At 42.3% G+C, this 23,525-nt stretch overlaps 1 pseudogene; it reads right to left on the reverse strand.

Annotated features, from left to right (window-relative positions):
• Positions 1-21,982: 21,982 nt before the first annotated feature.
• Positions 21,983-22,364, reverse strand: LOC102923267 (DNA-binding protein inhibitor ID-2 pseudogene; annotated as a pseudogene).
• Between the last annotated feature and the right edge of the window lie 1,161 nt (positions 22,365-23,525).

The following is a 23,525-nucleotide window of genomic DNA, read 5'->3' on the forward strand; positions in this document are numbered from 1 at the left end:
GGTCCAGGGATGGCATCACCCACAATGGACTTGCCCCTCCCCCATTAATCACTAATTAAGAAAATGCCTCGGCCGGGCGTTGGTGGCGCACGCCTTTAATCCCAGCACTCGGGAGGCAGAGCCAGGCGGATCTCTGTGAGTTCGAGGCCAGCCTGGGCTACCAAGTGAGCTCCAGGAAAGGTGTAAAGCTACACAGAGAAACCCTGTCTCAGAAAACAAAAAAAAAAAAAAAAAAAAGAAAAAAGAAAAAAAAAAAAAAAGAAAATGCCCTACAGCAGATCTTATGGAGGCATCTTCTTAATTGATAGTTCTAGTTTGTGTGTCAAGTTGACATAAGATTAACCAGCACAGATGACAATCCACACAAGGACACATAGTGCTCAAATGACAAGTCAAACAGAAGCTCTACAGGAACAAGGCAGGGAGAAACAAAGACAACTACTGAGACAAAAAAAAGCCAGTGGGCAAGTGAGCCTGCTGAGGTAAGATTTCGAACATTCCAGAAGTGTATTCGTGAATATCCCAGTCCTCATTTTTTTGAAATGTTAACACAGGAAAGACTTCAGGGAAACCAGAAACATCTTTTGTACAATCAACCAGTTCTGTTTCACATGGAATGAGGGACAACCATGCTGCAGAAATGAACAAAAGCAGCGTGCTGAAGAGAACGACAGTGAGTGTGCTCTTAGTCATAGGTGGGGTTCAAAATTACTAACACAATAGTGTCTGCTTACACATGGGGAATGGGGTCTAAAGCCCCCCAGTAGGTGCTGGAAATTCCAAGTAATACTGAAATGAATGTGATTATATATATATATATATATATATATATATATATATATATATATATATATATGAAATTTCTTTTTTCCTATACCTCCAAGCCTATGATGAAATTTAATTGATAATTTAGGCACAGTAGGAGATGACTACTACTAATAAAATTAGAACAAGTATGCAAATATGCCATAATGAAAGTTGTGCTGGTATGATTTCTCTCTAAATATGTTACTGTACACTCTCTCTCTCTCTCTCTCTCTCTCTCTCTCTCTCTCTCTCTCTCTCTCTCTCTCTGAGACATGGTCTCACTATGTAGCCCTTGCTATCCTAGAACTCACTATATATTCCAGGCTGGCCTTGAACTCACAGAGGTCAGCCTGCCTGGGCCTCACAAGTGCTGACATTAAAGGTATATGCCTCCATATCTGGTTCATACTCTTTTAAAAAAAGGTTTATTTTTATTATTTTAAATTATGTGTATTATGTCTGCTTCTGTATGTGAGTCTGTGCCAGAAGCAGGCACTGGATCCCCTGGAGCTGGAGTTAGTTACAGGTGGCTGTGAGTCACTGATGTGGATACTGAGAGCTGAACTTGGGTTCTCTGGATGAGCAGCAAGAGCTCTTAACCACAGAACCATTTTTCCAGCCCCATCACTCTTCCTCTAGTGAAATGCCTGTATGATGAGATGAAGTGAGGTGAAGGGCATATGCATGTTGCTGTAATGTTAGGCTATTTTGTCCCTTCTTCAAATCATAAGCCCTTAATACAGTGACAGTGGCTTTGGTAACCAAGATAGTTGCAAAATGACTAATGGGCTAGTAGAGTATATAGCATGAATATGCTGGAAAGGGAATTATTCGTGGCCCAAGTAGCATGCTGTATTAATTACTTTTGTCTTTTTAAGGGCTGGCCATACAAACCTGATGATCTGAATTTGGTTCCCCAGAATCTATGTAAAAAGCTGAGTGTAATCCTAGCACTTCTATTGCAAGGCAGGAAGTAGAGACAGGAGAATTGTCTGGAAGCTTGTGGGTCAAATAGTTTGGAGTGCACAGCATAGCAGAAACAATGAGAGAGACCCCGCCTCAAAACAAGGTGGAGGGAGAGAACCTGCTCCTGAAAGTTGTCCTCTGCCTTCCGCATGTGGACTAGGGTCTGCATGCACATGTGCATCTGACCTCCCTCCCTCCATCTCTCTCCTTCTCTCTCTCTCTCTCTCTCTCTCTCTCTCTCTCTCTCTCTCTCTCTGTCTCTCTCACACAAACACACACACAATCACACTATAGCAGCAGCAGCAGCAGCAGCAGTAATAATAATCATAAAGCAGCTTAAGGAAGGAGGGTTTATTTTGGCTCATACTTTGAGCATATGATGGGGGAAGATATGGCGCAGGAGCTTGAGGCAGCTGGTCACCTCGGAAGCAGAGGGAAGTGAATTCTGGTACTCAGCTCACTTTCACTTTTTCATTCAGTTCAGCCCATAGGAAGGTAACATCCACATTCACAGCGGGTCTTCCCTCTTCCATTGGAGACTTCTGGAAACAGCCTCACAGATACACCCAGAGGTATGTTTCCATGATGGTTTCAAATCCTGTCACGTTGACAGTGAGGATGAACCGTCACAGATGGAGTGGTATAGTACAAGATTCCATCAGGCACCTCAGCGTGATATGTACTTGGGAACTCTGAAGTTATTTACTTCTGTAATCTTCCATTTACATTTCTAGACCATGGTTGATGGTGCGTAACTGAAGCCTTGCAAAGAAAGCTGGCTAAGTGGGGACCGCTATAATAATTTTCTTACCCTGTGGCAGATAATAGTTCTTGAAAATAGCCATCCAATGACAACTCCAAGGGAGTATGGGCATGCAATGATGGGCCACAGTCTGGAAGACCAGATGGGCACTGGGCATTTGGGCATTTCCTTATTGGGTGGTAACATTACCAGATGGAGTGGCTTCTCCCATCTGAGAAACAAACTGTCTATGGCTGATAGGACCTAGAAAGATGGATATTGGTGCCTGGGAGTTGTGGTGTTTGTTTGTTTTTGTTTTTGTTTTTTTGCAAAGCCAGTGGGCAGTCTGCAGAACAGTAATCAGTGTTTCAGACCTGTGTGGTACAGAGCACTGAGATTTGAGTCATGGTTATTTATCTACTTGTTGGCATGGGGACAGTTTTATATTTATCAGAATTTTTGGAGATCTTTCCAGTAAACCTGGTTGTTCTGTGGGACCTCTGATTTCCATAAGAGGATGCCAATTAGAATGGCAAAACTTTGATAAACAGGATGGCAAAGGTGTTACAGGTCAGAAGACACCACATAGGGTTAATCACAGAGGCCTCAGAACTTTCCTATGGCTTAACCCAATAGTTCTCTTTGACTTAGTTTGGCTTCTCTGGATTTCTCTCCCCCCCCACCCCCCACCGCTTTCTGACAGTTTGACATATCTTCTCACTACCAAATCCCTTTGCTCCTACAGAAGATTAAAATTCCTTTTCAGGGAGCCAAAAAATGCCCATTAACCAAGATAAATTGTAGTTGTAAGCGTAAGTGTGACTCATTTGGTGTAAGCTTTCCAGGGAGGTGTCTGTGAAAAACTGTCCTCAAAATTAATTTATGGACAGGGATAAATTTCTTTCAGCCGATTGTGTTTCCAGAGCTAAGACTTTGGAAAATGAGATCATGATTCTGCATGTGCACTGTACAAGGCATTTTGCTCCCAACAAGACCTGCAAAAAGAAAAAAATACCTGTTTCTGCTTTCAGACTGGTGATGAGCAGCAGTGGTTCTTATCTCGTGCCACAAAATTGGCTGTTTCGTATGGTAGAGTGGATTCAGATTTGAACTCTCCAAGTCTTATTCTTTAACATGGAATTGGCTGCTCCTTGAGGTTTCTACCAGCTGAGCAATTATTTATGTTGGCAAGACATCACAGTTCAACTAAGCGCCAAGATCCAGGCTACAAGGTGAGGCACACAAAAGAACATTTGACTGAGAGCTGCGGCTTTGGCTTCTAGGCCCAGCTTGGCCATCGGGTAACTGTGGATGTTTGTGGTCATTGTGTTTCAGGAAGAATGAATGTGACTTTGTGCATATAGTACATTTGCTTTCCTAACCTGTCTGGGCTCTGCTGACTTATTTAGCACACTATTCCCAAGTTAAAAGTCTGCAAAATATTTTATGGAACAAATCACTGTGGGGCTAGAGATGTGGCTCAGGAATTAAGAGCTCTAAGCACTCTTTAATAGGACCCAAGTTCTGTTCCTAGCATCTCTATGGAAGCTTACAACAGTCTGGAACTCTAGTTCCAGGGGATCTAATGCCCTTTTCTAGCCTCCACAGGTACCACCTGCACTCATGTGTGCACAGTCACATATAAATATACACATAAAACCATAGAATGCATGCTCTTCCATGTTAGTAGTGGCAACTAACAGTACTCAAACATCTGACTTAGTTTTCCCAAGTGACAATTTCCTTTCATTGTGTTAAGGAAAACCAAAATAGTGGTAGGGAATCATATATCAATGTATATGCATTTGAATGTCCATTTCTTGGAACACTATGAGCCTCAAATCCCATTCCTTCAAAATGTTCTTATTTCCTTTCTGTTGATGGCACAGACATCATGATCAAAGGCAGCCTGAGAAAGGAAAGGGTTTATTTTAGTTTATACTTCCAGGGCACAGTCAGTCCATCACTGAGGGAAACCAGGGAGGAACTCAAGAGAGAACTGAATGTTGGAGTAAGGAACATTGCTTACAGGCTTCTTTCTGCCTCATGCGCAGCTAGCTTTCTTGTACAACCTAGGCCCACCAGCTAAGAGATGATGCTGCCCAAAGTGGACTACGTAGGGTAAATGGGCCGGCCAAAGAAACCCACCCTGGCCCTGAAACCAGAGCCAGTGAAAGAGACACACCCTATCCCTGAACTCAGAGCCAGTGAAAGAAACACACCCTATCCCTGAACCCAGAGCCAGTGAAAGAAACACTTTGGCCCTCAAACTAGAACAAAAGAAACACACCCTGACCCTGAAACCAGAGTCAAAGAAACACAATTCAGTCCTGGAACCAGAGCCAGTGAAAGAAAACACACCCTGGTCTTAAAACTAGAGTCAAATCTGCCCCTGACCAACTGAACATGAAACCATCCAATCCCTGAGCAGAAAACCAGTCAATTCCTGAGCACAAAATCTAGCCAATCTGAGCTTGTCTAAGCTTAAGGGGATTGAAATCTGACTAATTCCCTCCCTGAAAATCTTCTCACTGGAAAAACTCTGCCCCTAAGAAGCCCTATATAAGCAAGCCACTCTGCCTGTTCAGTTGGCAGCTGCCCTTCTCCTGGATTTCTCCTTCCCAAAGAGTTTTGAAAGAGTTTTGGGTGAAGACCTTCTTTTGCCAGTGTGAGGCAGAATCTCTGCTGGGTGGAAACTCCCTTAAGGGAGCAGAGCAGAAGGAACAACTCCCCCCCCCCCCAGCAGAGCGGATTGCTACATTTCTGCAGGGGTTTCCCCTTAGTAGAGTGAAGTAGAAGAAGCAACTACTTGGGCTGGAGATGCGAAGAAATGGATGCCTCTGCTGGGAAACTCCCTTAGAGGGGGCGGAGCAGAGCTCAGCTGTAACTGCTCTCTCTTGGAGAGGAGCAGGATTGCCACATCCTGTGGGGAGACCAACCCCCACTGGACCCCAGCTTCAGGTATAGCTTGACGTCCCAACAAGTCAGGATGCCTTTTTCCTCACAGCTCTAGGTATCTAGGATACCTTCCCTTCACAGCTGTAAGTATAGCCTGACTTCCTGAAGAGTCAGGATACCTTTTCCTCCAGAGCTGTAACACTTGCAGGATGGGCCCCCTACATCAACCATCATTCAAAACAATCTCTCTGAGACATGGCCACAAGTCAAGTCAATCTGGGCAGTTCCTCAATTGAGGTTCCTTTTCCCCAGATGACTCTTGGTTGTGTCAAGTTGACAAGAAAATCTAACCAATGCAGGGGCTGGAGAGATGGTTCAATGATTAAAATAACTTGCTGCTTGTTGTGGAAGATCGCTTTAACTAAAGGTGTGTTGCATTTGTTTAAGCTGTATTTGTTTAACAATGTAAAGATGTGTTGCTTTGCCTGCCTAAGGCACTTGATTGGCCTAATAAAAAATCTGAACGGCCAATAGCTAGGCAGTAGAGGGATAGGTGGGGCTGGCGGGCAGAGAGAATAAGTAGGAGGAGGAATCTAGGCTAGAGAGAAGAGGATGAGAGAGAACGAGGGAGAGAGGGAGACATCTGGGGCCAGGCAGCCAGGCAGCCAGACATGGAGTATGACATACAGAATCAAAGAAAGGCAAAAAAGCCCCGAGGCAAAGCACAGATGAAAAGAAACAGGTTAAGTTATAAGAGCTCGTGGGACAAACATAAGATAAGGCTGAGCATTCATAACTAATTACAAGTTTCCGTGTCATGGTTTGGGAGCTGATTGGTGGCAAAACAAACAAACAAACAAAACCCCGCTACAGCTTCTCTTGCAGAGGACCTGGGTTCAGTTTCCAGAACCCACGTGGCATCTCACAACTGCCTGTAACTCTAGTTCTGCGGTATTCAATGCCTTCTTCTGGCCTCTGTGGGCACAAGGCAGTATGTAGTGCACATACATGTGTGAAAGCAAACACTCAGACAGAAAATAAAAAATAAAATATTAAACCCCTAATCAACACAACTCATATGTGGTGTTTTGAATAAGACTCCCTACCCCGACCCCACAAAGGCTAATGTATTTGAATGCAGGGTGTAGAACTATTTAGAAGGATTAGAAAGATTAGGAGGTAGCCGGGCATGGTGGCGCACGCCTTTAATCCCAGCACTTGGGAGGTAGAGGCAGGCGGATCTCTGTGAGTTCGAGGCCAGCCTGGGCTACCAAGTGAGCTCCAGGAAAGGCGCAAAGCTACACAAGAGAAACCCTGTCTCAAAAAAACCAAAAAAAAAAAAAAAAAAAAAAAAGAAAGATTAGGAGGTGTGGCCTTATTGGAGGAAGTGTTTCATGGACTTTGAGGTTTTAAAAGCCCATGTTAGACCCAGTGGCTCTCTCTTGGCATGCAGATCAGGATGTAGCTTTCAGCTACTGCTCCAGCATCAGGCATGTGGTCATGCTCCCTGCCATGATGTTAATGGACTAAACCTCTGAAACTGTAAGCAAGCCCCCAATTAAATACTTTCTTTTATAAGAATTGCCTTGGTCATGGTGTCTTTTCTCAGCAACAGAACACTGACTAAGAAACCATATAATGGTTAATATTGGTTGTCAACTTGACAAGATCTATAACCACTTAGGAAACAAATCTATACATGTCTCCGAGGGAGAGTCTAGATTCAGTTAACAGAGTTGGGAAGACTCATCCTGAATGTAGGTGGCACCATTCCACGGCTATCCCAGACTGAATAAAACGAAGCAAGTGATTGAGCACCAGCATTTATCATTCACTCTCTGCTTTCTGACTTTGAATGTAGCCACCTCCATTGTTCTGCTGCCATGGACTGTATCCACTAACTGTGGACCCACAGAAACTCTTCCTTCCTCCACTTTTTTTTTTCTTTTTTTGACACAGGGTCTCACTATGTAGCTTTGGCTGTCCTAGAACTCACAATGTAGACCAAGCTGCCCTGAACTCATAGTGATCCACCTGCCTCTGCCTTCCAAGTGCTGGGATTAAAGGTGTGTGCCACTAAGTCTGCCAACTCTTCCTTTCTTTAGTTGCCTTTGTCAGGTATTTTGTTTGCAGCAATGAAAAAAGCAGTTAATACAGCCAACTATTGAGTCAGCTAGATAAATCCTAAAACTAAATGGATGGAGCTAAATAGTAATCTATAACTCAAATAGCAACAGAATATCTCACCTGCTTGGAGACACTGTAATAAATGCACCCAAACACAGTATCCTTCCTCAGAACTGGGGAAACACCATCAGCATATGCAAATGGGCAGAAGGGATTTGCTGTCTTCCTAGGGATGGGGAAAAGTTCCCATGAAATGCAGGCAAAGAGCATAAACAACAGATTCCAGTAACCTTATTAAAACCATCAACAAATAGCTAGTCTTTTATTTAAATGGAGGACTGAAGTCTTTGACATCATCTTCTATTAGAGCTGGAAAAGTGGTTGCATGTTTTCCTCATCTTTAAGAATGGTGGTTGAACTTTACTGGATGTTTCTGATGTGTCAGACCCAGGAAGAATCATTGGCAAGTGTGTGTCATCAATACCCTGTAAGCAGAAGTTTCTGTCTCACCAGCAGCTCCCAAATACCCAGCAGCCGCTTCCCAAATAATTGACTTGGAGGCTTAATATTACTTATAAATGCTTGGCCAGTAGCTCAGGCTTATTACTAACTAGCTCTTACACTTAAATTAACCCATAATTCATATCTATATTTAGCCATGTGGCTTGGTACCTTTTCTTAGTAAGGCATTTTCATCTGGCTTCCTCTGCATCTGGCTGGTGACTCCTGACTCTACCCTTCCTCCTCCCAGCATTCTTAGTTTGGTCACTCTGTCTATATTTCCTACCTGGCTACTGGTCAATCAGTGTTATTAAACCAATTTGAGTGACAATCTTTCAGTGTACAATAGGATTATTCCACAGCAATACCCATATTTTAAAGGTTTATCTTTTATTGTTTATATGTGTGCCTGTGTCTGTGCATGTTCATATGGGTACCTGTGGAAGCCAAAAGAGGGTATTGGACCCCCTAAAATTGGAGTTACAGGCAGTTGTGAACTGGCTGACATGAATACTGGGAACTGAACTCAGGTCCTTGGACAGAACAGCAAATGCTCCTAACTGTTGTGACATCTCTCCAGTCCCAGTAGACTCATTTTAGAAACTAGAAAACTGAGGCTCAGAGGTATTCAAGAACTCACTCCAGGATTAATCTAGACCCTTTGTCAAACCTCTATCTCAAAAACTATTTATATTATCATTCATAACAGTAGCAAAATGACAGTTATGAAGTAGCTATGAAATAATGTTATGGTTTCAGGTCAGCACAACATGAGGAACCATATTAAAGGGTCTCAGTGTTAGGAAGATTGAGAACCATTGACCTAAACAAGTCCTCACTGAGACTTCCTTCCCAGGCGAGTCTAGATTGTCAAGATGACAATTAAAACTCACTGTTATGAACATGAATGTGGGGAGGAGGGGTCAGGAGTGACAGGGATTGGAGGGAGATAACAGTACAGTGGTGAGAGTGAGCAGAATGTGTTGCACACATGTATGAAACTGTCAAAAGAATACATTTAGTCAGTTTAAAACACAACCCAAACCAAACACAACCAAACAAGTCATACCAGGGTTGTACGTCAGGGTGGGCAGCCATGCCAAGGGGCCTGACTCTCAAGCTATTTTCTTAACTTCCAGGTAGCCTTGCTTTCAAGAACTACTGAATCAACATTTAGTGAACATTTGCCTAAATGAACTCTTCAGGATGGCTTTGAGGTTTCAGTCTGGAAGACAAGATAGAGGAATCTGAAGCCTTGCCAACCAGAATGAGATTCCAGGAGACTTTGCCCACTTTCCACATCAGTAATCTCTTTTAATAGTCTTGACCCTTTTGGAATTAATCTTCATTTTAAAGCCTATACTCCGTTAGCCATCCAGCCTTTCCTCAGACTCAGCCTTCTGTTTCCAGAGCATCTGCTCCACTAACTCATTGGCTCAACTTCTTTTTCCTGCCACTGGGCTTTAAGTCTTCTCCTGTCCAGGGGAAGACTGCATACTTCATTGCTTCCACAGCTTCTCTCTCTTCTAACAGTTTGCTACTGTTTTCCAAACCCTCTTGTTGCCTTCCTCTCGTGCTGGCCCTACCCAGCAGGACAATGTAATCCTTGCTTTGTTCATCTTTCCACCTGGGTGGTTGAGGACTCCTGAACAAGAATGTCCAGCTTCAGCGATTTATAGCAAAAGGCAAATTGAGAATTCTCGAACTACTGTAATTGGTTTGCACATGAGTTCTTTTTAGACACAGGACCTCACCAGGTAGCGCATGTTCGCTATCTTTGAGCTTGCAACACTGTCTCCATCTCCCAAGTCTTGGAGTTACAGGCGCCTCCAACAAACTGTTAGAATTAATCAATGCAAAGCCGGAGAGATGGCTTAGTGGGTAAGAGCACTGGCTGCTCTTTCAGAGGATCCAGGTTCAGTTCCCACCACCCACATGGCAGCTCACAACTGTCTGTAACTCCAGTTCCAGGGGGTCCAATGCCCTCTTCTGGCCTCTGCAGGTATAAGACATGCAGGCACAAGGCATGTATGTGGTGTTCATATACATATATGTAGGCAAACACTCATACACATACAATAAAAATCAATCTTAAAAAGACCATTGTTCATAAAAATGAGTAGTAGATTTAATATGACTGTATATTTATGTGCAAAAATGATACAAGTAAAGGAATCTAAAATCTTCATCTAATGCTCAAACCCGCTGTCTATACTCTTACTTAGAAGGTGATCTTGTTTTGTACTATACAGAATGAAATGAATCCTGAGGTTTGAAACACACACACACACACACACACACACACACACACACACACACACACACACTATGGCGCATGTGTGGAAGTCAGGGGTCCATTTGTGGGAGCTGGTTCTCTCTCCTTCCTCTGTGTGATTCCCAAGGATTGAACTCGGGTTGTTAGGCTTGGGGGTATGCACCTTCCCTCACTTAGCCATTGCTCACTTTTTCCAAGCCAATCCTTTTCTATGTGTTTTTAAGCCTCTTCTTTCCCATCTCCACTAGAATAAAGATATTTCTTGATATTTTTCTTATGTGTTCAATTTGGCTCTTTCCCTGTGGCCTTTTAAGATACTAAAGTTGCTGTTATCTCCAAAGGGGGAAAAAACCTATAACAAGTCTTGGCAGAGCTCTAAATCACTGTTAGCTATCACATTTCCCAAAGAACAGCCTAAACTTGCTATATCTGTTTCTCCCCTCTTAAAGACTCTTAAGCCCATTTCAATCTTATTTCCTCTTCCTCTCACTCTAAAACGGCTTTTATCAAAGTCATGGATGGCTCCATCAGATGCTCACACCAATGTATTCTTTTCAACCCTTGGATTGCTCACCCAGTTCAAGCCTTCTATGTACACCCTGACTATGAACTTCTGGGGCTTTATGCAGGCCTGCATGGCCTTTAAACCCAGTCCTTTATTTATACTTGATGACTTTGCTTCCGTTTCCATGGTCCTAAGCCAGGGTTGTCTATATTTCTCTTGATAGCAACAAAGGCTGAGGAAGTTGGATATATTTTTAGATGGAAGGGTGGAGTCATGGTAGGTTATTGTCTAAGGTATAACATATGGGTTAGGACCAGAGCATTCTCTATTCCTGGCATAATGCAGTTACTGTTGTTGTTTATTTTTAAATCGTTGTTGGCTTCTTTCTATTTTTTATTAAGAGATTTTCTATTCATTTTACATACCAATACAGATTCCCCTGTCCTCCCTCCTTCCACCCCCAGCCTCCCCAACAACTCACCTCCTATTCCCACCTTCTCCAAGGCAAGGTCTCCCATGGGGAGTCAGTAGAGCCTGTTACATTCAGTTGAGGCAGGTCCAAGCCCCTCCTCCCTGCACCAAGACTGCACAAAGTGTCTCACCATAGGCACTTGGCTCTAAAAAGCCAGCTCATACACTGGGACAGGTCCCGATCCCACTGCCTGGGGGCCCCCTAGACAGTTCAAGCTAAACAACTGCCTCGCTTATCCAGAGGGCCTAGTCCAGTACCATGGGGGCTCCTCAGCTATTTGGTCCACAGTTCATGTGTTTCCACTAGTTTGGCTAGTTGTCTCTGTACTTTTTCCAATCATGGTCTCCATGTCCCTTGCTCATAGAATCTCCCTCTCTTTCATCGACTGGACTCCTGGAGCTCCACCTGGGATCTGGCTGTGGATCTCTGCATCTGCTTCCTTCAGTCATTGGATGTGGGTTCTATGATGACAGTTAGGGTATTCAGCCATCCAATCACCAGAGTAGGTCAGCTTAGGCACACTCTCATCCATTGCCAGTAGTCTATGGTGGAATCATCTTTGTGGATTCCTGGGAACCTCCCTAGCACTCTGCTTCTCTCTATTCCCATGGTGTCTTCATTTATCATGGTATCTCTTTCCTTGCTCTCCCACTCTGTTCCCGTTCCAGCTCAAACCTCCCACTCCCCTAAGCTCTCATTCCCCCCTCCCTTGCCCTCCATTACCTGCCACCAATTTGCTCATGTAGATCTCATCCACTTCTCCATCGCTGGGCAATCCATGTGTCCTTCCTAGGGTCCTCCTTACTAGCTAGCCTCCCTGGAGCTGTGGGTTGCAGTCTGGTTATCCTTTGCATTTACATCTAGTATCCATTTATGAGTGAGTATATACCATGTTTGTCCTGACTCTGGGTTACCTCACTCAGGATTATATTTTCTAGTTCCATCCATTTGCCTGCAAACCTCATGGTGTCATTGTTTTTCTCTGCTGAGTAGTGCTCCATTGTGTTCATGTACCACATTTTATTTATCCATTCTTCAGTTGAAGGGCTTCTAGGTTGCTTCCAGGTTCTGGCTTTTACAAATAATGCTGCTATGAAAATAGCTGAGCATGTGTCCTTGTGGTATGATTGAGCATTCCTTGGGAATATGCCCTGAGTGATATAGCTGGGTCTTGAGGAAGATTGATTCCAACTTTTCTAAGAAACTGCCATACTGATTTCCAAAGTGGCTGCACAAATTTGCACTCCCACCAACAGTGGGGGAGTGTTCTCCTTGCTCCACATCCTCTCCAACATAAGTTGTCTTCAGTGTTTTTGATCTTAGCCATTCTGACCGGTATAAGATGGTATCTCAGAGTCGTTTTGACTTGCATTTCCCTGATGACTAAGGATGTTGAACAGTTCTTTAAAATGTCTTTTGGCCATTTGAGATTCTTCTTTTGAGAATTCTCTGTTTAGCTCTGTAGCCCATTTTTTAATTGGACTGCTAGGTATTTTGTTGTCTAGCTTCTTGAGTTCTTTATATATTCTGGAGATCAGCCCTCTGCCAGTTGTAGAGTTAGTGAAGATCTTTTCCCATTCTGTAGGCTGTCGTTTTGTCTTATTGACCATGTCCTTTGCCCTACAAAAGCTTCTCAGTTTCAAGAGGTCCCATTTATTAATTGTTGCTCTTAGTGTCTGTGCTACTGGTGTTATATTTAGGAAGTGCTCTCTGGTGCCAATGAGTTCAAGACTACTTCCTACTTTCTCTTCTATCATGTTCAGAGTAACTGGATTTATGTTGAGGTCTTTGATCCACTTGGACTTAAGTTTTGTGCATGGTGACAGATATGGATCTATTTGCCATCTTCTACATGTTGACATCCAGTTATGCCAGCACCATTTGTTGAAGATGCTTTCTTTTTTTTTTTTTTTCCATTGTACAGTTTCGGCTTCTTTGTCAAAAATTAGGTGTTTATATGTGTGTGGATTAATGTTAGGGTCTTCAATTCGATTCCATTGGTCCACATGTTGGTTTTTATGCCAGTATCAAGCTGTTTTTATTACTGTAGCTCTATAGTAAGCTTGAAGTCAGGGATCGTGAAGCCTCCAGAGGTTGCTTTATTGTACTGGATTCTTTTAGTTATCCTGGGTTTTTTGTTTTTCCATATGAAGTTGAGTATTCTTTCCAGGTATGTGAAGAATTGTGTTAGTATTTTGATGGGGATTGCATTGAATCTGTAGATTGCTTTTGGTAAGATTGCCATTTTTACTATGCTAATCCTACCTATCCATGAGCATGGGAGATCCTTCCATTTTCTGATATCTTCTTAATTTCTTTCTTCAAAGACTTAAAGTTCTTGTCATACAGGTCCTTCACTTGCTTAGTTAGAGTTACCTCAAGGTATTTTATATTATTTGTGGCTATTGTAAAGTGTAATGTTTCTCTGATTTCTTTCTCAGCCCTTTTTTCATTTGTATATAGGAGGGCTACTGATTTTTTTTATTTAATCTTGTATCCTGCCACTTTACTGAAGGTGTATATCAGCTGTAGGAGTTCCTTGGTTGAATTTTTCGGGTCACTTATGTATACTATCATATCATCTGCAAATAGTAAAAGCTTGACTTCATTTCCAATTTGTATCCCCTTGATCTCCTTTTGTTGTCTTATTGCTCTAAGTAGAACTTCAAGTACTATATTGAATAAATATGAGGAGAGTGTCTTGTTCCTGATTTTAGAGGAATCGCTTTGAGTTTCTCTCTGTTTAATTTGATGTTGGCTGTTGACTTGCTGTAAATTGCCTTTATTATGTTTAAGTATGTTCCCTGTATTCCTGATTTATCCAAGACCTTTTGTTGCTGTCTTTCTATTTAGCTTCTTGGTGAATGTATACATCTCAGAAGGAAGGGGGTACCTGTAACTCATCAGTTATTTCCTCTAGAGTAATGACTGATGACAGGCTGGCTGTTGGGACATTTCGCAACCCCAGGGGAAGAGAAAGGAAGAAGGTGATCACAAACTTAGAGGAACCTGGCTCAGAGTCCATTTTATTTGAAATTACAAGGCAACAAAGCAATATGACCTTGCTTGCTGAGATTCACCCCTGTTTCTTATTAAAAATGTCCAACCAACATTAGCTTTTCTGTGAGAGATAATTACCTAGCTCCTGGGATCTGGTGCGGGGTGTTGGAGGACATCCAGCTCTTGGAGAAGACATTTGATGCAGGAGATTTCCAGTGCAGGCATGTCCTTTGCTGACTGCAGAGCCAGAAGACAAAGATCCCCATGCAGACACAATATAGGTTATTTGACCTGAAGAAGGGCAATTGAGGAACTTCAGATTTAACAGTGGCCAGAGACTAAAGAAACACATTTGCCTTTAACCTCAGTGCTTGAGAGGGCCAGGGAGGAAGACAGACATGAGTTTGAGGACAGTCGCTCCATTGTGAGTGTCAGGCCAACTTGGATGCAGAGGCTCAACCAAAGCAAATAAAGCAAAAACAAACAAACAAACAAACAAAACCAAACAAAAATAAAAAGACTCTGAGAAACACTGAAATAAGTTTATTTTGAGAATGTTTCTACCCAAATGCATCAACTAAAGAACAAAATGTGAAACTTCAGTTGTAAAGTTCATTGGCAGCATGATTTCTTCCCCTGAGGCTTTTTAATTATTTCTTTGGAGTCTTCTGCATTAACTGCGAGTCTTGGATGTGTTTTCAAATAATTGGCTTAAAGAATCATAGATTGTCACTTTACTTAAGTGACTCAATTGGCTGTCTAGATAGAACTCATTTCATATACAAATATGTATTTTATGCAAATGAGACAAAATTCCATAGGAAGATATTTGTGACACAAGGTGTCAGAGAAAAAGTTATAAGTATTTATTCTCTGAGTTCTCTTCTTTAAACAGTTTCTTTTCTTTTTCATTATGTGTATATGTATGTGTGGGGGGGTGGTATGTGCACATTAGTACAATGCCCAAGAGGCCAGAAGAGGGAGTCATGTAGCTAGAGTTTTCCTGCCTTGCCCACAGTCAGGACAAATCTTTGTCACCCGCCAGTCCCACAGCCGCTCAGACCCAACCAAGTAAATAAAAAGAGACTTATATTGCTTACAAACTGTATGGCTGTGGCAGGCTTCTTGCTAACTTTTCTTATAGCTTAAATTAATCCATTTCTATAAATCTATACCTTGCCACGTGGCTTGTGGCTTGCCAGTGTCTTCACATGCTGCTTGTCATGGTGACAGCTGGCAGTTTCACTGACTCAGCCTTCCACTTCCCAGAATTCTTCTCCTCCTTGTACCGCCTATACTTCCTTCTGCCTGGCCACTGGCCAATCAGTGTTTTATTTATTGACCAATCAGAGCAACTGATTTGACATACAGACCATCCCACAGCACTTCCCCTATTTTTTTTCAAAAAGCAAGGTTTTAACTTTTACACATCTCCAAAGTCAGCTTGGTATATTTGGGAATTTGGGCGTAGCTTCTCTTACTACTTCCTCCTGGAGTGGGGTGCTGTATCTTATGGGGACACAAAGAAAATTTAAGGATCATGGAGTAGTCCATGAGGCTGTATCATCTGAGCCAGTTGCCTTGAAATGATTCTGGATGTTGGATCATCTGGGCCATGGTGTCATCAGAGACCTTTCATGGGGTCTTGGCTGGTCAAACCTGATGTATCTTAATCTGGAACAAATCCATAGCCTCTGGCTTTCTGTGGAAACAAAAGCAGAGCCTCCTTTCCAAAGCAACATATACTTATATCCAAATTTTGAAGTTAAGGTACCTTTAAAATATACATTTTGGCATAACTCAACAGCTTTTGCAATCAAATGTTTTTCTTCAGTTACGAATATCAAAGAGAACATAATCCAGATTCTCTGTGTGGTAGCCATCTTTACGTGGCTTATTTTTTTTTTTTTTTTGGTTTTTCGAGACAGGGTTTCTCTGTGTAGCTTTGCGCCTTTCCTGGAACTCACTTGGTAGCCCAGGCTGGCCTCGAACTCACAGAGATCCGCCTGCCTCTGCCTCCCGAGTGCTGGGATTAAAGGCGTGCGCCACCACCACCCGGCACGTGGCTTATTTTTTATATTAACTTGAGCCTATTGCTTTAAACTGCAGCCTTCTGAGCCTGAAACAGCACTGTGGCTGTTGGCTCTGCCCACTTCAGCTTCCCAACATGGTGGTGGTACGTTTTCCGCCAGCTCTGGGAGCCATCAACTCTCAGAAATAGTGGGTCTATGCTTCTATCAAAGCAGCATGCAGCCCAGAAGCCTCTTTTTTTGTTTTGTACTAGCAAAGGCTAAATCCACCACGCAGCTTAATGTGCCACTTGCAGAGGCCTCATTCCAGCCATACTGTAGGTCCAGCACACACGCCAGGAACCCGCCATAGTAGATAGTCTGCCAATAACTTGAAAGAGACAACTAGGGACTGTTTTTAGCTCCTTTTTAGAATCTTTTTACTCAGATTTTAGGTGGAAACTCTTGCCAACACGTTGGGCACCATTTGTAGCTAGAGTTTTCCTGCCTTGCCCACAGTTAGGACAAATCTCTGTCACCCACCAGTCCCACAGCCGCTCAGACCCAACCAAGTAAACACAGAGACTTATATTGCTTACAAACTGTATGGCTGTGGCAGGCTTCTTGCTAACTGTTCTTATAGCTTAAATTAATCCATTTCTATAAATCTATGCCTTGCCATGTGGCTTGTGGCTTACCAGTGTCTTCACATGCTGCTTGTCATGGTGGCAGCTGGCAGTTTCTCTGACTCAGCCTTCCACTTCCCAGAATTCTTCTCCTCCTTGTCCCACCTATACTTCCTTCTGCCTGGCCACTGGCCAATCAGTGTTTTATTTATTGACCAATCAGAGCAACTGATTTGACATACAGACCATCCCACACCAGAGTCAGATACCCTAAAGCTGCACTTCACAAGGTTACGAGTCACCTAAGGTGGGTACTGGTACTGGAAACTGAATTTGTGTCCTCTGCAAGAGCAGCTTGTACTCTTATGCTGAGATATCTCACCAACCCCATGTTTCAGCTTCTTGCTGCTCCATCATTTATTTATGTAAGTTTTCTCCACTTGTGGGTTGTGACCCCCCTTTGCCAAATATTTGCATTATGATTCATAACAGTAGCAAAATTAGAGTTATGAAGTAACAACAAAAATAATTTTATGGTTGGGAGTCACCATTACATGAGGAACTATTAAAGGATTGCAGCATTGGGAAGGTTGAGAACCACTGGTCTATACCATTCATTAGTAGTGGGACTCAAAGCATTCCTTTTCTTATTTTCATTACCTTCTGCATCACATGTAAGCAAACTTCAAAGAGAACACTCTAATTATCCCAGGACCCTCTTGTAGACTTTCATTGTTTTGCCTCCTCAGTGTTTTGCCTTCAAAACCTCCCTCTACTAGACCTCCTAATTATGCTGTGAGTGAACCTTCTCTTATCTTCATGCAATCCAAAGATTGTAGTCTAGAAAATACTTTATCTCACAAGGGGGGGGGCAAAGAGGAATCCCTGGGAAGGGGTAATAGAAGAGATTTCCTAGGTAAACTGGGGGCAGAGGACAGGGCATGGAGGAATGGGAACTTGACGGAGCAGATTGGAGGAGAGTAACAAAAGAGACATCGTGATGGGGGCATTTTGGGGTTAGGGAGAAACCTGGCACAATGGGAAACCCTCAGGAATCCACAAGGATAAGCCCAGCTAAGACTCCTAGCAATAACGGAGAGGGTGCTGGAAGTGGCCTTCTTCTGTAATCAGGTTGATGACTACCCTAATTGTCATCAGAGAGCCTTTATCCAGTAACTGATGGAAGCAGATGCAGAGATCCACAGACAAGCACTAGGCTGAGTTCCGGGAGTCTTACTGAAGAAAAGGAAGAGGGATTGCATGAGCCAGGAGGGTTATGATGGAGAACCCACAGGGGCAGCTGACCTGAGCTCGTGGGAGCTCATGGACTCTGGACCAACAGTTAGGGAGCCTCCATGGGACCGACCTAGGCCCTCTGCATGTGTGTGACAGTTGTGTAGCTTGGTCTCTTTGTAAGGCTCCTAGCAGTGAGATCAGGACCTGTCCCTGGTGCTTAGCTGGCTTTTGGGAACCTGTTCCCCATGCTGGATTACCTTGTCCAGTGTTGATGCAAGGGGAGGAGCTTGGTCCTGCCTTAACTTGATGTGCCATGCTTGTTCAAGCCCATGGAAGGCGTGCTCCTTTCTGAATGGAGATGGAGGAGGAGTGGAAGGGGAGGGGGAATGAGAAGTGGGGGGAGACTTGGAGGGGAGGAGAGAGGGGAAACGGCTGTTGGTATGTAAAATAAATGAAAAAAGTTATTTAAATAAGATAAAATATAAAAAGAAAATACTTTTTCTTAAATATTATTTTGTTAAAATTTTATTTATTTATTTTTATATGTATGTGTGTTTTGCCTGCATGCATGTCTATGAATCATGAATATAAGTGCCAGAGGAAGCCAGGAGAAGGTGCTGGATTCCTGGGATTGGGATTACACATAGTTGTGAGCTGCCTTGTGCGTGCTGGGAGCTCAGCCTTGATCCTCTGGAAGAGCAACCAGTACTCTTAACCAGTAAACAATCATTCTTGGACCTCTAGAAAATACTTTAATGCTTTGTTACTCCAAGCATTTGACCATCTATGTTAATGACTGAATCTCCCTACTTTTTAAAGTGTGTGTGTGTGTGTGTGTGTGTGTGTGTGTGTGTGTGTGTGTGTGTAAGTGCAGGTGCATGTGTGGAGGTCAGAGGATAACCTTGGGTTTCAGTCTTTGTCCTCTGTATTATTGAGATAGGGTCTTTGTTTTTCAATGCTGTGTATGCAAAGCTGACTGGCCTGTAGATTTCTATTGCTGTGATAAGACACCATGACTAAGGCAACTTATAAAAGAAAACATTTAATTTGGGGCTCATGATTCCAGAAGGTAGTAGAGTCCATGATCATCATGGCAGGGAGCATGACAGCAGGCAGGCAAATATGATGCTGGAGCAGTAGTTGAGAGCTTACATCTGATCTACAAGCATGAGGCAGAGAGAGAGCCAGCAGGAATGTTATGGGCTTTTGAAACCTCAAAGCCCCCACCTAGTGACCTACCTCCTCCTACATGGCCTTACCTCATAATCCTTTTCAAACAATTCTACTAACTGGGGCCTAAGCATTCAAACATATGAGCCTGGGTGCCATTCTCATTCAAACCATCACTCGCTGTGTGGGAGACTACAATCAAGGTGTGAGCCAGGGCTCACATCTGAACTTGCCTAGGGGAAAGACTAGCTTTTTAGCTCACTTACCTGGACTTTAGTTTCTTACCATGTGAGCCTGTCCACAAGATCTTAGCCAAGGGAAACTCAGTTATTCCATAAAGAGCATCTGGTGAGAGCCTCTTAGATGGAGGTCAAGGACTTTTTATAGCTTGATGGTGTCAATGACATGTCGGATGCATCAGCAGAGTCCCTACAGCACTTGGGTCAGCAAGAGGGAAGTTATGCTCCATCTCTTTTGGAGACTGGAAGAATTTGTGAACCATTACAATCTATTCTCACACACAAATAACTTATCTTTCTTTAATATGAAAAGTGCATAGCAAAGACTTTGTGGAGGTATTTTTATTTGGGCATGTGCATGTCAGAGTATGCATGTGGAGGCCAGAAGACAACTTGTATGAGGTAGTTCTCTCCTTCTGTCATACACGTCTCGGGGATTGAACTTAGCTTTTCAAGTTTGGCAGAACATGCCTTTCATCTGCTGAGCCATCTCACCAGCCTAGAAAGTAGGATCTTGAGAAACATTAACTTTATTTTGCCTATAGAGGAGAGTTTATTTCTCCAGATCTCCCACTATTTGGTCCTAATTACACATCCCTCATATTTTGTTTATGACTCTTATATGCAGTCAAACCAAATAATTTGACTTTTTTATTTAAAAGGAAAAAGAAACGAGACAAAGATTCATATAGCTCAGGCTGGTCTTGAACTTGCTGCTAATGGAATCTTCTCTTGAACCTCTGAACCTCCTGTCCCTACCTCTCATTTGCTGGGATTATAAGCGTGCACCATCATGCCCTGCTTTTTATTTAAAATTTCAACTGATGTCTACCAATATTAATTTATATGTACCTATGGAACCCAGTGGGATATTTCAATACAAATATACACCGTGTAGAGTTTGAATCAAGGTAAATATGTATCTCTCTCCAGACATTTATCATTTTGCTTTGGTGAAAGCATTCAAAACCTTTTCTTACAGCTTTAAAAAGTTCTAGCACATTATTGCTATCTAAAGTCACCCTACTGTGCAATAGAAATCAGAATGTAGTTCTCTTAACTATGACTTAGTGGCCACTGATCAACCTCTCTCCATCCCTTCCTGCCCCCAACTCTCCTCAGCCCTTAGTAACTATGGTTCTACTTTCAATTTCCATAAGATTAACTCTTAAAAAATGTTAATACACTTATCTATTTTGTTTGTGTGTGTGCACTCGCATGCCGCAGATGCATGTGGAGTTTAGAGGACCACATGTGGGAGTCAGTTCTCTGCTTCTACCATGAGTGTGTGAAGGATGGAACCAGGTTGTCAGCCTTGGTGACTGGTTGAGCTCTCCTACTGCCCAGAAACTAACTTTGGTTATTCAAAATGTGAATGGTAGCATGTTATACTCAGCTTTGTGTGTCTCGCTTGTTTCCTTTAGTGTAATGATCTCCTATCAGTTCTAGTTATATTATTGTAAGCGGCAGTATATCTTGTTTGCTTTTTTAAATTCAGATACATTTTACTATGATCATAATACCGCATACATAAATTTGAACTTGAGTTTATTTGGGTTCACTTATGCCATAACATCATAAAAATCAAAGCAATAAAGCAAACAATCACCATTCAATAAACACACTTGATTTATTTTCTACAAAAGGTACATTTATGACTAAACTTATAAAAAGTTCAGCATGAATAGGTACCCCATTACATTTTTATGAAGAAATATACATCTCTGTCACTGTATAAGAAAACGCGCGTGCGTGCGCACATGTGTGTACACACACACACATAGGTAAGGATGTATAATGCATTCAGTAAGCTTGTATTCCATAAGGTAATTTCTGGGGCCCATAAGGTTGCTCAAAGGAGCTTGTTGCCAGGCCTGAGTTCCATCCCCAGGTCCTACATTGTGGAAAAGGAAGACTGACTCCTGAAGTTGCTCTCTGATCTTCTTGTGTGTGTGGTGGCACATGCATACCTACACACTTATGAATAGACATATGTGTATATAATAAACAGAATTTAAAATGTAATAAAAATGTAATTTCAGATTAAAAGTCTTCCCATATGTAACTTCTGGTATTCATTGTTCACCTTTGAAAAATAAGCGAAGTCTGCTTCTATCGGGCAATTCCCTATTATTTTAGTGTTTCTACACCCCATAGTGGAAATAATATATCAAGAAAATCTTGTAACTGCATAAGTTTATCTAAGGCTTTTTTTTTTAAATAGTGGATACCACAGTCTTAGTTTTCTTTCTAAAGATCTATTCAACTTGTTTTACTGGTGAAATGATTAGGGAGAAAAATTAAGTTCAGTGCTTTAAAAGATTCTGCAGACTTGTGTATAAAGGAAAAAGAATAAGAATATTTTTTAAAAGAGGAAAGAAAAAAGTTCCAAATCTTAGTTACTCAGCCTCAGAGTGCTTTGTTATCACTTGCCATTAACGCAGAGGGGGATTCAGAAGCCCTCAAGGACAGGGTGCTGATTTCTGTGTTGAAGTGGTATTTGCATCCTGGATATCTGTTTCTGTCCAGGTCTCTGGCAGTACAGGATGATCACAAGGTGCTAGCCTAAGGTCCAAGACATAATTGATGATGTGTGGCAAGATTTCCATCCTGGTCACCTTCTTGTTCTAGGGGATGCTGGGTACCACCAGTTCCTCAAGCTTGATGTAGTAGTCCTTCTTGTATAGCAAGTTCATTGGGTCACCTACTGGGGCTTTCCTCCAGGAAATGTTCAGGCTTGATCTGACAAGCTGTTTTTCCCAACAGACCTCACCCAAATGATGGCTTCCATGCTGATCACAGTGGAAGAAGACCTGGAGGGAGAGAGCTGCCTTGGAGACTGGGCCACCACTGACATCTGCTAAGCTAGCTTCACTGGCCATTGGGTAAGTTTTCCCTTCTCTCTACATCCTCACCAACTTTTTTTTTGAGAATGCAGAATTCTATCAGGGAGAGGTGGTACCTTATTATAGTTTTGGTTTGCATTCCCTTGATGATTTGTGATGTGGAGTATATTTTCATATGGTAGTATGTCTTCTTCAGAGGAATATCTATTTAGGTTTAGTGCTTAGTTTTTGATTGGGTTATTTGTTTTTCTTTTACAGTTGAGTTTTAAAAAGATTTTAATTTTATTTCTGTGTGGGTGGGTGCCTGTGGAGACCACAATATGGGGTTGACTACCTTGGAGCTGAAGTTACAGGTGCTTGTGGGCTGCCTGACATGGGTGCTGGGAACCCAACTTTAGTCCTCTGAATGAGCAGAGAATAAGTATTCTTAACTGCTGAGCCATCTCTCCAGCCCCAGCTATTGAAGTTTTTGTTTTTTTTTTTGTTTTTTTGCTTTGTTTGTTTATTTGCTTTTTGAGTTATTTGTATAGCCTCTTGAACTCCTTGTATTTCTGCTTATGGTATATACATATTTTCTTCCATTCCACAAGGTATCTTTTCACTCTGTTGATTTTACTGGGGTTCACCATCTCTTTTAAAAACTCTTTCAGATTTATTTATTTTATTTTATATGTATGAGTGTTTGGCCAGCATGTCTGTGTGTGTAGCACATGTGTGTAGTGTCTGTGTAGGTTAGAAGAAGTTGGATCCTCTAGAACCTAAATTATGGATGGCTGTGAACTACCATATGGTTTCTGGGAACTGAACCTGGGTCCTATGCAAGAGCAACAAGTGCTATTAATCACTGTTGCCTGGTTTATTGTGTCTTAGTCATACCCTCTGTGGACGCTATTTCCCCAGGCTAGAAGGAATTCCCTTTTCTTTTTTTTTTTGAAAATTATTCACAAAGGCCTCAGCCTTACTTTCATTCATTTCCTGTCTCATAAAGTATAACAGCTCCCCTAGTATAGGATTACTTGATGTGATTGTAAATTCCTAGAGGATAGGAACCATATCTTGCTCATCTCTATAGCCTCCCAAACAGGAAGCATATTTCATTGTGTCCA

Source organism: Peromyscus maniculatus, chromosome X (assembly GCF_049852395.1).
Source record: "Peromyscus maniculatus bairdii isolate BWxNUB_F1_BW_parent chromosome X, HU_Pman_BW_mat_3.1, whole genome shotgun sequence".
NCBI classification, from domain to species: Eukaryota; Metazoa; Chordata; class Mammalia; order Rodentia; family Cricetidae; genus Peromyscus; species Peromyscus maniculatus.